This window comes from Octopus bimaculoides, chromosome 6 (genome assembly GCF_046866305.1).
Source record: "Octopus bimaculoides isolate indiv1 chromosome 6, ASM4686630v1, whole genome shotgun sequence".
Lineage (NCBI taxonomy): Eukaryota > Metazoa > Mollusca > Cephalopoda > Octopoda > Octopodidae > Octopus > Octopus bimaculoides.
This window is the reverse complement of record NC_142933.1, coordinates 49521839-49536838: the sequence shown is the minus strand read 5'-3', so window position 1 is coordinate 49536838 and position 15000 is coordinate 49521839. Positions and strand designations below refer to the sequence as shown.

At 36.7% G+C, this 15000-nt stretch overlaps 1 protein-coding gene and 1 long non-coding RNA gene across 2 annotated transcripts in view; one reads left to right on the top strand and one right to left on the bottom strand.

Moving 5' to 3' along the window:
* Nucleotides 1-14329, bottom strand: part of LOC149135054 (uncharacterized) — a 126102-nt gene extending 111773 nt beyond the window's left edge. The window contains exon 1 of the long non-coding RNA XR_016242115.1: nucleotides 14155-14329. This is a non-coding gene — a long non-coding RNA (uncharacterized LOC149135054). The remainder of the gene's footprint in view (nucleotides 1-14154) is intronic.
* LOC106868175 (uncharacterized) overlaps nucleotides 1-15000 on the top strand; it is a 339683-nt gene that overhangs the window by 122762 nt on the left and 201921 nt on the right. The window lies entirely within an intron of this gene.

The following is a 15000-nucleotide window of genomic DNA, read 5'->3' as shown; positions in this document are numbered from 1 at the left end:
GCTATCAACCAAATGGTATTACTCAGTTTCGCACCATATATATATATATATATATATATATATATATATATATGAAAATCTAGTTGGATCCCTGTTTCGGTGATGAGTATTCATTCAAGTTATTTATTCGATGACTTGAAGCCTTATTCTGATAAACGGGTTTCTTTCATTCAATTTTCATCTGCCCTACTTGGGTTTTGCCAATGCATATAGGCACATATTTTCACTCATGCACACCCAACACAACGGTATTCATCCATATTTCGAGCACTGTTTATATACATATACATTATTGCATCAATACACACATATTATTTGTCTATTTGTACTCTCGCACACGTACACACATAGGTTCATTGTATGGGATACTCTACACTCTCGCCTATCACCGTTACTCGAGTTGATTATACATAGTTACCAGTTATATGTTTGTACATATGTGCTTTGAACGTCACCGCATCAAGTCATATTATCAATGATATATATACAAATAGATGTGGGTCTGCAACTCGGGCACAAAAACACACACACACACACATAGATGCACATGTCTCTTTATTTCACATATATAAAACAGATTTCATATTGATGTCGACAATGTAGCTGCGTAATTTATATATATATATATATATATATATATATATATATATATATAGTTCAAAAAAACAATAACAAAAAAACAAAAAAACAACAAAGTGAGGACGTGATATGGATAGTATTATTGGACGCTCAGGAAAGGAGAGAGAGTGAAAAAGGGAGAGAGAGACAGAGAGAGATGGAGTGAGAATGAGACGCCTCTGAGCCACTGCGAGACATTGTCAGCTATGTCAAATCAGTATGAAAGATATAAGCCATATCAACATCAGCTGTCCGAAATATGTCAGCGGGTTACTACCTGTCTGTATGACAGTGTCATTGAAAAGAAAAGCGATTCAATGCCATTCCACACTGAGACGGTCATATTACAGCTGAAAGATGCGAAATGCATACAGCGACAACATCATCAAAAATAAATCTATATTTACAAAAGACGCTTGTGTATGCAAACATATGAGCCAACACACATGCACACAAATGCGCACATAGAATAAAATAACTAACGTCAACAACTCTATGCGAATATCTGTAACTGTTCTGATTCTCCTGCAGGTGACACCCCTGACAGACATGATAGAGAGACATATAAAAAAATTAAACAAATTAAATCCCAAACTGATTCATTATGGAGCAGAAAGATCTACGCTAATACCTTGGTGAATATCTCTTAAAAAGAGATCTTACAATTGCTCAACTTCAGATAAATAAGTCGCTGAAGACATGTTTCCTAAAGAAACAATAACAGCAAATACACACACACACACACACACACACACACACACACACACACACACACACACACACACACACACACACACACACACACACACACACGCACACAAGTATATATTAAAACAAACATTTAAATTCTGGTCATAGAGTTATCAAAGGTTTCGCATCCACGTAAGTCAAAGCCTTGTGGATAGCTCATCAGACTGTACAAAGACAAAAAAATTAAAACTTTCTACGATGCGGACATGAGAAAAACGCTTACATATGTATGTATGTATGTATGTATGTATGTATGTATGTATGTATGTATGTATGTATGCATGCATGCATGTATGTATGTATGTATGCATGCATGCATGTATGTATGCATGTATGTATGTATGTATGTATGTATGTATGTATGTATGTATATTTATTCATTACATACATTAGCGCGCGTGATTTGAACTTCCGAGGTCAGAGATATTTGTTAATGTGTCGTCACATGAACATTCACGAACGCGTAGCGTGGTTGGGTGAGTATCCCTTGACGCGTGATCACACGTGCATATTTGACGTGTCATCACGTGAGCGAGTATTCGTCATTAATGCCTGATCACACGAGCGTTTATCAAAACGTGATCACACGAATATCTGTTGATGCGTGAGCCCTCGAGTAAGTATCAACACTTGAAGATACGAATATCTGTTAAGATGTGATCACGCGAGTATTTGTCAATGCGAGATAACAGGAGCATTTGTTCGCGGATGATAGGAGCCTTGCCCATTTCAGGAGTTTCGGAAAAGAACTTGTGCTTTTCATAACATATTCAAGACATATGATATATAACTACAGATTTCTAACGCGTTTTAACAAACTTATTACTTATTACTTATGACTAGCATTCCAATCGAAGATAGATCGATTTCTCGACAGACTGCCAGAGACACATAGTTAAGTACTAGTTTTATGTATGCCTGTGGTTCAAGAAAAAAAATAACATAAGCGTAAACTCTCTGTAATAATATGATTCATACATAATATACAAATGTATGTGTAAGTGTACATGTATATATATATATGTATATGTATATATATGTATATATATATATATATATATATATATATATATATATATATATATATATATATATATATATGCACATGTGTATATATATATGCACATGTGTATATATATATGTATATATATATATATGTGTGTATATATGTATATGTGTGTGTATTTATGTATATATATGTGTGTGTATGTATATATGTATATATACACACGTCATACGTGTATGTGTGTGCGCGAATGTATGTTTTTGACGTTAATGTGACGTCTTTAGATCTTTGTAATTCAGGAAAGCTATATGACATTAATGCGGAATTTTCGCAATATATTTAAACTTAGAATAGATATTTAAAAAGGAAATAAAATTACGTATAAATTCACATTATATTTTAAGGGAATAATCTTTTTTTGTTTAGCAGCAATTTTTCTGTCTGAATTCAGCTAATTAGATTTAAATGTATCCTTGTTGGCATGAAATTAGTGCACATGCTTGCTACAATATGTAAGATTATACTCAGATGTATTCGAGTCATCATTGCTCAATTACTATAGAAGTGCCATTATCGTTTATGGTAATGGTCATTCAAGTTACATTCCAAATTTTACGGGAAATAGGTGATGGCTTTGGGTAGCTAAATCACAGCGATTTCAACATGAATAAATGCCTGGATTAATCAATTCGGGACGCATCTATCTATGTGGGAAAGAAAGAAAAAAAACCCTGATTAATTCTTCTATTCTTATCTCCTCTCAAATTAATTTCTCCTTCATCAATCAATTCTACATAACAGCGGCTGAATAATCGTTTGTAAAAGCGAAATTCTCCATTCTTGCTGTAATCTTTTGGAATGGTTTGCATTGTGACGAGACATTGGATACTGGGAAATACGGAACCATTTCAACATACAAAGGCATACATACATACATATAGAACTATATGCATATACACGCACCCGCACAAACACACACACGCACGCACACACACACACACACACACACACACACACACACACACACACACACACACACACACACACACACACACACACACACACACACACACTTGCACACAGGGAGTATCGGATAAGTAAAGCAGCATTTTTACTACTTGTTTTACATTTTATATTCGAAAATCTGTGTGCGCGAGTGTATATCTGCAATATGCTTTATGGGTGTGTCCATGCATCTTTGTAAGTGTGTATGCATGTGTGTGTGTATGTGTGTGTGAGTGAGTAAGTGAGTGAGTGAGTACGTGTGTGTAAGTGTGTGAGTGAGTGAGTGTGTGAGTGTGTGTGTGCATGTATATTCGCATTCTTGTATACGTATACGAAATGAGGGGTTGGGATAATTGTCTGAAGCAATATAGAAAAAGCCATTATCGCTCCCTTGCATCACAAATTTAAAAGATCGTCGTGTACCAACTTCTGGCAGCTAACACCACACATTAGGTCTATAGAACATACACCAAAATACACTAAAGAGATTACATCTCTTGCGTCTTTGTCATACGCACATATTTGCATCAATTTAGTTGTTGCTGTTGTTTGGTCCAGGTCAGAACTGATAGAGCAAACTGATAAAATGCTTTAGCTCCAGCCATCTTGTTTCAGGGTGTTATATTGTATTTTGTTTGCTATTTCTAATAAGCTAAGTGAGCGTGTAAAATTACCTTTATTGGCTTCTACTGTTACAACTAGAACTGTAACTGTTACCCAAATTACCTAGATTTAATGTTTCTATCTTTGCGAGAAAATGTAAGACACATTCAACATACATATTCATTCAATGCAGAATATCTTTTAATCGTATAGAAGTACAAGCACACTTCTTAAGAGGACGTGGCTTTAACATTATTAATCAAGAGGTAAATCCAACACATCTGCAATTCGATACAAATTAATTATGAACATGTTTGACTTATGTTGTTTTGCTAACCAATAGACAGTAGGACATGTAAATATGTATAAAGAACAAATATATTACATATATAAGTATATAGTTAAATGCACGCGTACTGAGATATGCAATCAAACATAACACCAAAACATACATACAGACATGCAGCACGTAGAAACATATATAGTAATATTGACTGAGGGTCAATATAAAGATGTGAAATTTATATTTAACATGTTCCTGTATACTCGAACGTGAAGGATTTTTCTCGGAGAAAAAGCAACTCTTCTTATACACTATATGTGCAAAAACACATCCATCAAAATTCCTTCAAAAAGCCCAACCTGCTAACACAATGAATCACGCTGATTCTTCCTGAGGATTATATTTAGTGTATACGAGTCTGTGGAATACTCGGTCACTGAAGCGCTCTGGTTGAATGAACAACTACTGCAAACACATAATAGGAACTTTTGTCAGTTCAACAGAATGTGTGTGTGTGTGTGTGGGTGTGCGTGTGTGTGTGTGCGTGTGTGTGTGTGTGTGTGTGCGTGCGTGCGCGTGCGTGCGTACGTGCGTGCCTGTGCGTATTTGTATATACACATACGGAGGCACAATGGCCCAGTGGTTAGGGCAGTGGACTCGCGGTCGTAGGATCGCAGTTTCGATTCCCATGCCGGGTGCTCCGGCAGGGGATGATGGCGAACCTTGCTGTACTCTTTCACCACAACTTTCACTCTTTCTTCGTGTTTCTGTTGTACCTGTATTTCAAAGGGTCAGCCTTGTCACACTCTGTGTCACGCTGAATCTCCCCGGGGTACGCGTGACTGTGGAATGCTCAGCCACTTGCACGTTAATTTCACGAGCAAGCTGTTCCGTTGATCGGATCAACTGGAACCCTTTTCGTCGTATGCGACCGAGTGCCACGTACACAAACGTTTAGAATACTTATTTTTAACAGGTATCTTAGATATATATTTTGTCTTTTGCTAAGTTGCAGCAATTTACTATAAACAATCCCAATTACATTTGCTTGTAATCGTTCCTTGTACCCATTCCTTTCATCCTCGCATCGTTATTATTCATGCAGTTTGTTTCTGTTAACTATTTTCGTGAACAGAATTAGGTCTAGACAAGACATGTTTTTCAAGTAAGCATGAAAAACGATCTAGTCAAAGTTAAAAGGATTTATCTACTGAGATACGGTATAGTTTTGAATTTTCCAAGTTATTCTCTTCCTAAGATGTTATTTTTTCAGTCAACGAACTAGTTTTTATTGCTAATAACTGTAGAGTGATATAGCGTTTAGTAAGTAAATACACAGTTTTTACGTAACATAGATTCATTATTTCTATAAATAACTCCTTTTATGCTAGATAGCCTAAATTAGTCAATATCGATTGATAGGAACAGTAATAAAATACACCTGAAGTAATAGATATTTGCTTCTAATTACACCACTAACAGACATATTAAGCCTTTCGAATAAATAATAACAGTCGTTTATGCTATTATTATTTGGATATCAAAATAACCGAGTCTATTGAATTTTCTTGCTTTGAACACATAAATTTATGAATATATGGTATTGGTAAAGTATTCCATAAAGACTCCTTCCATATATTCTATTATGTTGAACTTTCTTGTTCCCCCACCCCCACTCCACCTCCATTCTATCTTCTGACTCAAACTACTTGAACCAAACATTTTCTTCTTTTGCAATGCGAATGTTAGCATATTAAAAATGCAAATAAAAAATCTCATAGCTATCTTAAATGTCATTAGAACTGCTGATTTTTTTCTCCCCAACTTTCAAGGAGTTCCTTTTAAGTGATTTTTTAAAAACATTTTTTTTTTTTGCATTTTTCAGTTTTTTGTGTGATGTTATTCTACTTTTTTTTATATTTAACTTCTAAATTTTGCCAGGTTTAAATGCGTTGTTTATTTTTTATATTCTTTTTACTTGTTTCTAACCTCAAACAATATGCTATACGTATTTTAGGCGTATAGTTAAGTCATGCTTCTTAAATAAATTATATGGATGTGAGCGAGCGTGTGTATGTGTGAATATAAATAGATAGAAAGACAAATGTATATGCATTTATATACACATATATGTGCGCGCGCGCATGCTTGTGAAGGTGCATAACTTAATGGTCGTGAGTTCGATACTTGGCGGCGCGTTGTGTCCTTTAATAAGACACTCAATTTCACGTTGTTCCAGTCCACGTAGTGCCTGTTTCTCAAAGAACCAGCCTTGTCACGTCCTGTGTCACGTTGGCTTACAAAGGGAACTACGTGTTAAGGCTACACGTGTCTGTGAAAGGCTCAGCTACTTGCACGTCAACTTCACGAACAAGCTGTTCCGTTGATCGGATCAACTGGAACACTCGTTGTCATTACCGATGAAGTACAGGTTATGCGCGCGTGTGTGTGTGTGTGTGTGTGTGTGTGTGTGTGTGTGTATGTGTGGCTGTGTAGTAAGAAGTTTGCGTCTCAACCACATGATTCCGGCCGGCTTCAGTCTCACTGCGTGGCACCCTGGGCAAGTGTCTTCTGCTTCAGATTCGGGCCGAGGAAACCGAAAGGAATCCGTCGTATGTATATATATATATATATATATATATATATATATATATATATATATATATATATATATACATAAACACACACACACATATATATGTACATATATATATCCATATACATACGTATATATAAATATACATAAACACACACACACATATATATGTACATATTCATACATACATATATGTATCCATATACATACGTATATATATATATATATATATATATATATATATATATATATATATATATGTATGTATGTATGTGTGTATATATATATATATATATATAGTAAATAAAAAATAAAAAAACAACAACGTGAGGGAGTGGTACATGTAAAGTATTAGCAGACGTCCATGGAAGGAAAGAAAGATGTTTTAACGTTCCGAGCAACGCTCTTCTTCAGAAACAGGAAAGTTCAATAGAAAAGAAGACGGAGGAAGAAAATCGCCAACAATTCACATGTGGTTACATTTGTGTGTGTGTGTGTGTGTGTGTGTGTGTGTGTGTGTGTGTGTGTGTGTGTGTGTGTGTGTGTGTGTGTGTGTGTGTGTGTGTGTGTGTGTGTGCGTATAACATTTGAAAATATCACAAATGTACTTTTCGCATGAAGAACGTATAGTTAAGTGCATACTGGTCATGCTCTGCCAAACATCTATCTTAATTAATCGAACTCAGTACAGTAGTGGCAAGAAAATACATTAGCGCTAAGGAAAATTCCATTTTTCATAAGCCAACACATAGGGATTCTGTAATTTGGGAAAGTAAACCTGATCTTTGATCACTATATTGACGACTCCTGGTGTGTGTATATTCTAATCAGTGAAACCACTCATGCGCTATCAGCTTAAATTCCCCCTATCGTTTGGTAATTACTCGTTTAAAGTACAGCCAGCCGTTACTTTCGAGCACATATGACTTGGTATCACGTACCATGATTTCGCTAATTGTTTTAGGTTTAATGTTATCACGAGCAGCCACAGAATCCCATTCCCTTTGACATAGCAAATGATGCATGTTTCGACAGCTAGGTAGAGAAAGAGCTGCATCAGCGTCTGGTTGGTTATATTTTACAACTGAGTAAACTGGGGCGACGTAAAATGAAGAGTCTTGCTCAATGGCACAACGGGCTGCCTTAATCGAAATTGTTTGGATGTCTTTGAATTTCTAAGTTAGTTCTGGCCGAACACTCATATGATTAAAATATAAGTATTCCAGTTGTATAAGTATCCCAGTTGTATGTAAGTATTCCAGTGGAAATCATACCCCTATATTTCCCCCTTTGTCCAGGATGTACACGGGTGTAAAATATGAAATCTTTTTAAGATAGTGGGATGCAGTATAGAAGAGCTTTAGCTGCTGATCTTTTTAGGTCGAGCGACTGCTAAGGGTTTCCTTTAGTTTTCAATTCTTGCATCGATGAGACGAGCTCCAGTATTACAACATATGCTGATATACATCTCGGAGTTGTTTGTTTTGTACTAACATCATTTCCAACCACGGTCATCTTTCTTATTTTTCTGTTACGAGGTCCCTCTACACTCAGGAGTCGTTGATTCTCATTCTAATCTTATCTCCAAACGAACGTTCGTGTAATTCATACGCACATCGCTAAATTAATTTAATATTGGACTTCTCTGTTTCTCAGTCTGCCAACCAGCCTGCTTACCTGCCTGCCTACCTGTGAGGCCTGCCTGCCTACCAGTCTGCTCGCCAGATTATCTTTGTCTGTACCTCTGTCTGTCTGTACGTGTGTCTGTCTGTAAGAGTGTCTGTCTGTACGTGTGTCTGTCTGTCTGTACATTTGTCTGTCTATAAGAGTGTCTGTCTGTACATTTGTCGTCTCCTGCCGGACGGTCGGTCGGTCGGTCGGTTGGATTATATCTGTCTCTGCTCTCTCTTTCTGCCTGTTTCTCTCCCTCACTCCCTTCATCTTTCTCTCTTTGCATCTCTCTCTCTCTCTCTCTCTCTCTCTCTCTTTCCCTCTCTCCCTCTCTCCGTCACCATCTCTCTCCGTCACCATCTCTCTCCGTCACCATCTCTCTCGGCACACCACATTTGCACATAGCTTTTCATACAGGTTCAGGTTTGCATCCAAAGCGTATCACATTCAACTCATTTCTCCCTCGTTTCAGTAGATATTCCAAATTGATCAGTTCTGAAAACTAATCAGCTTGCATATGTAAGTCTGTGTGTGAATGTGTTGCCTTGTGTGTGTGTGTGTGTGTGTGTGTGTGTGTGTGTGTGTTCGTGCGTGTGTGCGCGCAAGCGCGTTTCTTTACGTGTCTATTTCTGTGAGTAAATATAATTACTTCATAAAGTAATGGTGATATACTGTACTGCAGATTCGTCTAACTTATAGACTCGTACATGTATCTCTGGTTGTCTAGAAATATCTCGTATGTCGAGATATATGCTCTGTATTATACACTTAGCTAGTCTGCATACCTCTGTACATTTATTTCAATTTAGCTATAGTTACAAGCCCACATAATCTTTATAGTATTCATAAGCCCTTATTTTACTAAACTAAAAGTACAAATTATACACTAATACACACACGACACACACACACACACACACATACACACACAAACACATATGCACACAAACATATGCACACAAACACATATGCACACGCATATATATTCAAGTCCATTATGCCAAATTCCTGCTATTACTCTCTTATAAGTTTGCATACGAATTCTCCAATACACGCACACACCCAATCCTGCTTTCTTTTATATCTATTTCCCAGATATACGTAGACATACATACAAACACTCTCACGGATACACACATACACGAATGCGTGCGTGCGCGAACACACATACACACAAACGCACACATACACATACGTATTTCGTGTGTGAAACTTATGCACAGCTGGACACATATCAAGTCGCTTATACGTACGGATAAGCTTTATTTGTAAAATGAATATGAAGCATCAAATTGCGTCAAACTGGATCTTATGTGGTGACGTTGAAGAATTGGCAAGGTTTTAACTGTGATCAACTCGTGAGAGAGAGAGAGGGGGGGGAGGAAAGAGGGTGAAAGGCAAGGAGGTAGACAGAGAAATTCAGAAAGAAAGAAAGAAAGATGTGTGAGAGAGGAGAGAGAAAGGAGTAGTGAGAGACAAAAGAGGTGAAAGAAGGGTACGCAAACTGCAGCTTATTTTCAGTCTAAGGCGACACTGCTGTTTACTGGTCTGAACGACTTCCCAGCAAAATAGGGTGTCACGGTGATTCATTACATGACTTAACTTTGAACGCTGTCTCCCTTCTCTTTTGCCTTGTGTGTGTGTACGTGTGCGTGAGTAAGCGTGTGCCTGTGTGCGTGTATGTGCGTACGTGTATATATGTGTATGCGTATGGGTGAGAGAGTGTCTTTGCTTTTTATGCTTTTGTATATGAAAGAATATTAGTGTATATGATGCATGACTACCCACACACACACTTACACTCATACATACACACACACACACACACACACACACTTACACTCATACACACACACACTCGCACACACATATATATATGTGTGTATGCATATTTATCTATTTGTAAGCATGTGTGTGTGTGTGCATGTATATATGTATATGTGTGTGTGCATACACATATATATAGATACACATGTTCGCACATCATCCATAAACTCATACTATCTCTCTTTCTTTCATTCACTTAGTCACACACTCACACATACACACACATACACACACACATATTTACTAAAATATTTTTGCATATATTTAAGTATATTTACACGTACGGAAATGGGATTCCTATGCCGAAGATGAAGAGTACAACCACAAGACAATAAAAGAAGGCTAGGAAAGAGGTTACCACTACCGTTGTTACCATCTCAAATACATACTACCATCTACAATAGAGCCTTTGGGCCCCCGATACGATCAACCATCAAAGATCCCATTTTTAAGGGTGTCGACGTCCTTAAAAATTTCGGTGAACAAAACAAAAAAAGGAGAAAGAGCGAACACAGAGATAGAGTATATTTTATATATTCTTACATAAATTCACAAATTCTCACAACACGCAATTTTCGAAAGCACTTCTTATCGGTTAGAAATTAAGATTAATTTAAGCGTGAAGATTGTGGTGGCGGCGGTGGTGGCGGCGGCGGTGGAGGCAGCGGTGGGTTTGATGGTGGTGGAGGCAGCAGCGGGGGCAGCGGGGGCGGTGGGTTTTGGTGGTGGTGGAGGTGGCAGCGGCAGCGGCAGCGGGAGTGGTGAGTTTTGGTTGTGGAGGTGGCGGCGGTGACGGTGGCGGCGGTGACGGTGGCGGCGGTGGCGGTGGCGGCGGTGACGGTGGCGGCGGTGGCGGTGGCGGCGGTGACGGTGGCGGCGGTGGCGGCGGTGGTGGTAACTTTGATGTATGTGGTGGTGATAGTGGCGTCATTATTGTTGCTGTTATTGTTGTTGTTGGTGGTGGTAGTGGTGGTGACATTGGCAGTAATGGTGATGAATGTGGTGGCGGTGCTGTCCCTCTGTTTCTAATAGTCGTTGCAATAATGCAATAATGTACTAGGTGTGGCTGATACGGTTATGATATCTACATCGGTGTTGATGTAACTACTTTGTGTTTTCTTGTCTGCTTAAAAATGGAAAATATCTTACAGATTTTCACAATTCCATTCATGCAGAGAACCTGCAAAATGTTACGAGCCTTTGTTCGTGCCTTAAACACTTTTTAGCTTTTCAAGGTTATTTAGTCAGAACATTTTATTTTAACATTAGCATATAAAAAGCAATTTCAATCTTCAATTTGAAATTGTAGACAGGGTCATATATATGTAAATGCGAACGAATAATATTGTATAAATAGTAAAATATATTTCTACATGCCCACATAAATGTACATGTATACGATAAATGTATCCACTGTATTTTGCATGCACAAATCTGTGTAACCATATGCATATTCATGAGGCTGGAATTGCAGTTCTTATATTTTTTTCTAACTTAAAAGTCTCAGTGTTGTGTTTTTGATGCAGTTGTTTTGTTTTATTAGCTATTTATTGAAATTTGACATACATCCCCAGAATAAACGTAATTATAAATAGACTTTCCCTATCAGTTAATGGAAGAAATTCTTACTGCATTTGAGTTAATGTATGTGAAGTGGATGGTGCTGAAATGTGTCTTGAAATGAAGGTCATTTGTCAGAAAAATATAGAAGAGGTCATATGTTAGTAAGGGAGGGGGTTCTCAACATATGGTCACCATTAGAGTGTCAAACCCTTCCATTTAACGTATTTCACGAAAGCACTGTTATCAAAAAGATTAATTTGAGAATAAAATACTGGAACAGTTCTATATTTAAGAGATGAGGAATTATGTACATTATTTACATGATTTACTTTCTACGGATATTTGTCCTTATCTAGTTTGTTCTTAACACGACATTTCGGCTGATATACCCTCCAGCCTTCATCAGGTGTCTTGGGAAAATTTCGAACCTGGGTTCTCATTCCTAAGGTATTTTTCGATGTTATTATTATTATTATTATTATTATTATTATTATTGTTGTTGTTGTTGTTGTTGTTGTTGTTGTTGTTGTTGTTGTTGTTGTTGTTGTTGTTGTTGTTGTTGTTGTGAGTGGTTAAGAGCGCGGGATACTAACCCCAAGATTCCGAGTTCGATTCCTAGCAGTGACCTGAACAATAACAGCAACAACAACAACAATAATAATAATAATAATAATAACAATAATAATAATAATAATAATAATAATAATGACAATAACATCGAAAAATACCTTAGGAATGAGAACCCAGGTTCAAAATTTCCCCAAGACATCTGAAAAAGGCTCGAGGGTACATCAGCCGAAACGTTGTATTAACAACAAACAAGATGAGGACAAATAACCGTCCAATGTAAATAATCTAAATAATGTAAATAATGAAAATACTGGAACCATAAATATCCAGTTGCAAATGTATAATAGAATCATAAAAATAACAATTTCTGTCTAAGTTAAAACAATGATAACAATCTTTTCGTAATATAAGAATACAAACCAATAGCAACAGCAATGTAACAATGCTCATTGCAATTAATATCGATTTTTGGCCTCGGTGTTTTGCCTTACCTCTCATAAATGTTACATTGACATATTAAGCTTTAATGAAAAATTAAAATTAGTAGTTAAAATTGAGTATGCTCAGTGCTGATACTCAGGAACCTAGTATGTTAAATGTTCGTTTTCTGTATCTCATTTGCAGGTTACAAATAAATAAATAAATAGGCGTAATTCAAAACAATTGAATTCTATTTGGTTTCATTGTTCCAGCATTTGATGCGCTTTTGCTGTCTGTTTCCGTCTTTATTGGCAGTCTTGTTACCGCCGTCATGTCCGACAGGAAATATCTTTGATATATGCTTCTTTATTGAGCGTCCATGTAAAAAGAATATATTTCTCCTATTAATGAATGCCTGTACGATGCGTAGCATATTTATATAAATATGGCTGTCAGTGAGCAGTTGTCTTATGATTTATTGACTTCCAAAACGGTTCCACAGTTGAAATGATAAAACATTGTTTCTGCCTCTAGACTGAGTTTATGGAACAAAACATCTACAGTTAGATCAACCGATCGATAGATATGAGGCTACATCGATACATAACTAAATAGATTTACATATATGCTTGTATTTGATTGCTGAAGACATAGTATCATCTTGTAGTTTACAACAATCAAAGCCCAATTAAAATGTATGCATATTTTTGTGTTGTATATAATTACTTAGCTATTCATTTTGACGAATATTACGGAAAATATGTTGACAGAAATACGACATAGAATATGTATGACACAACAATACCGATGGTCAGGCGGTGAAGTGGAGGACAAACACACAAAAACACACACACACACATATATATATATATATATATACATATATATATATATATATATGTATGTATGTATATACGACGGGCTTCCTTCAGTCATATACCAACAAAGCTGACCTGTTATCTTTTACCTTTTACAAAGAACATTATTTTAATGCTGTTGGTCAGCTTTCGACAAATCAATTTTTCCACTCGATATTGACATTCACCTTCACTTGTGTGTGTGTGTGTGTGTGTGTGTGTGTGTGTGTGTGTGTGTTTACGCTCTTACTACCTACATTCTAATTTATGGTTGTTGAAGTTTTTTACTCGCTGCATTCCTTTAAGAAGGCTATGAACAACCAACTAGAAAATGGAGAATGTCGGTTTACGAAACTATTGAATTACGAAATTATTGAATACTCACATGACAAGACTTCTTCATGTGGCCTGATATGTATGAGTGTATACGCTTCCAAACACACTATATGTATGGACATAAAATGATATATATACATATATACATCAATCGTGCAAAATTGATTGGATCATAAACTGCACTTTATACATAACAAAATACAATAGCATATGCACACACTCACAGACTCACACACTCACTCTTTCTCCCCCTCTCTCTCTTTCTTTTTTTTGTCTCTCTCTATTTCTGTAAGGCACAATGTAAAGAAAGATGCTCAAAGAAAGGTTTCAGCCTTATGACGTATGTATATTTTGTCGCTTGTTCGTTTATGGTTGTCAAACGAATTAGATGATGATCATCTTATTTAATTGTGGATTCCTTATGTCTATACATCACAATTCTCTCCAGATAGCTTCTGTAGTACACAGAACGATTGAACGTTTAGTTGAAAAAGCTTTAATCCATCAGTCCTCCCCCAACAGCGAGAACGTCAAAGTGAACGTTAGTAACTATGACTTTCACTTATCAAGAGTTCATTACATTCTTATACGCAGAAATACATGGACGAAAATGAAGTGACTACATCCTTACATGGGCGAACATACTGTAACCATATATAACCAAAATTGAGAATACAGAATCGGCAGTATATCAATAGGTTCTTAAGTGATAAATCTCAAAACACATTCAGCTGTCGGGATATCATTGAAGATATCACCCTTTGAATCTACACTGTAAGAAGAGTTATGCGGTTTTACAATGCTTTTGTTGCTTATTAACAGCGTGCTGCATCTTTCTGTGACATCTGTTAACAGTACCAACGAAGCGACAGGTTGCTGGGGTATCTATCACACA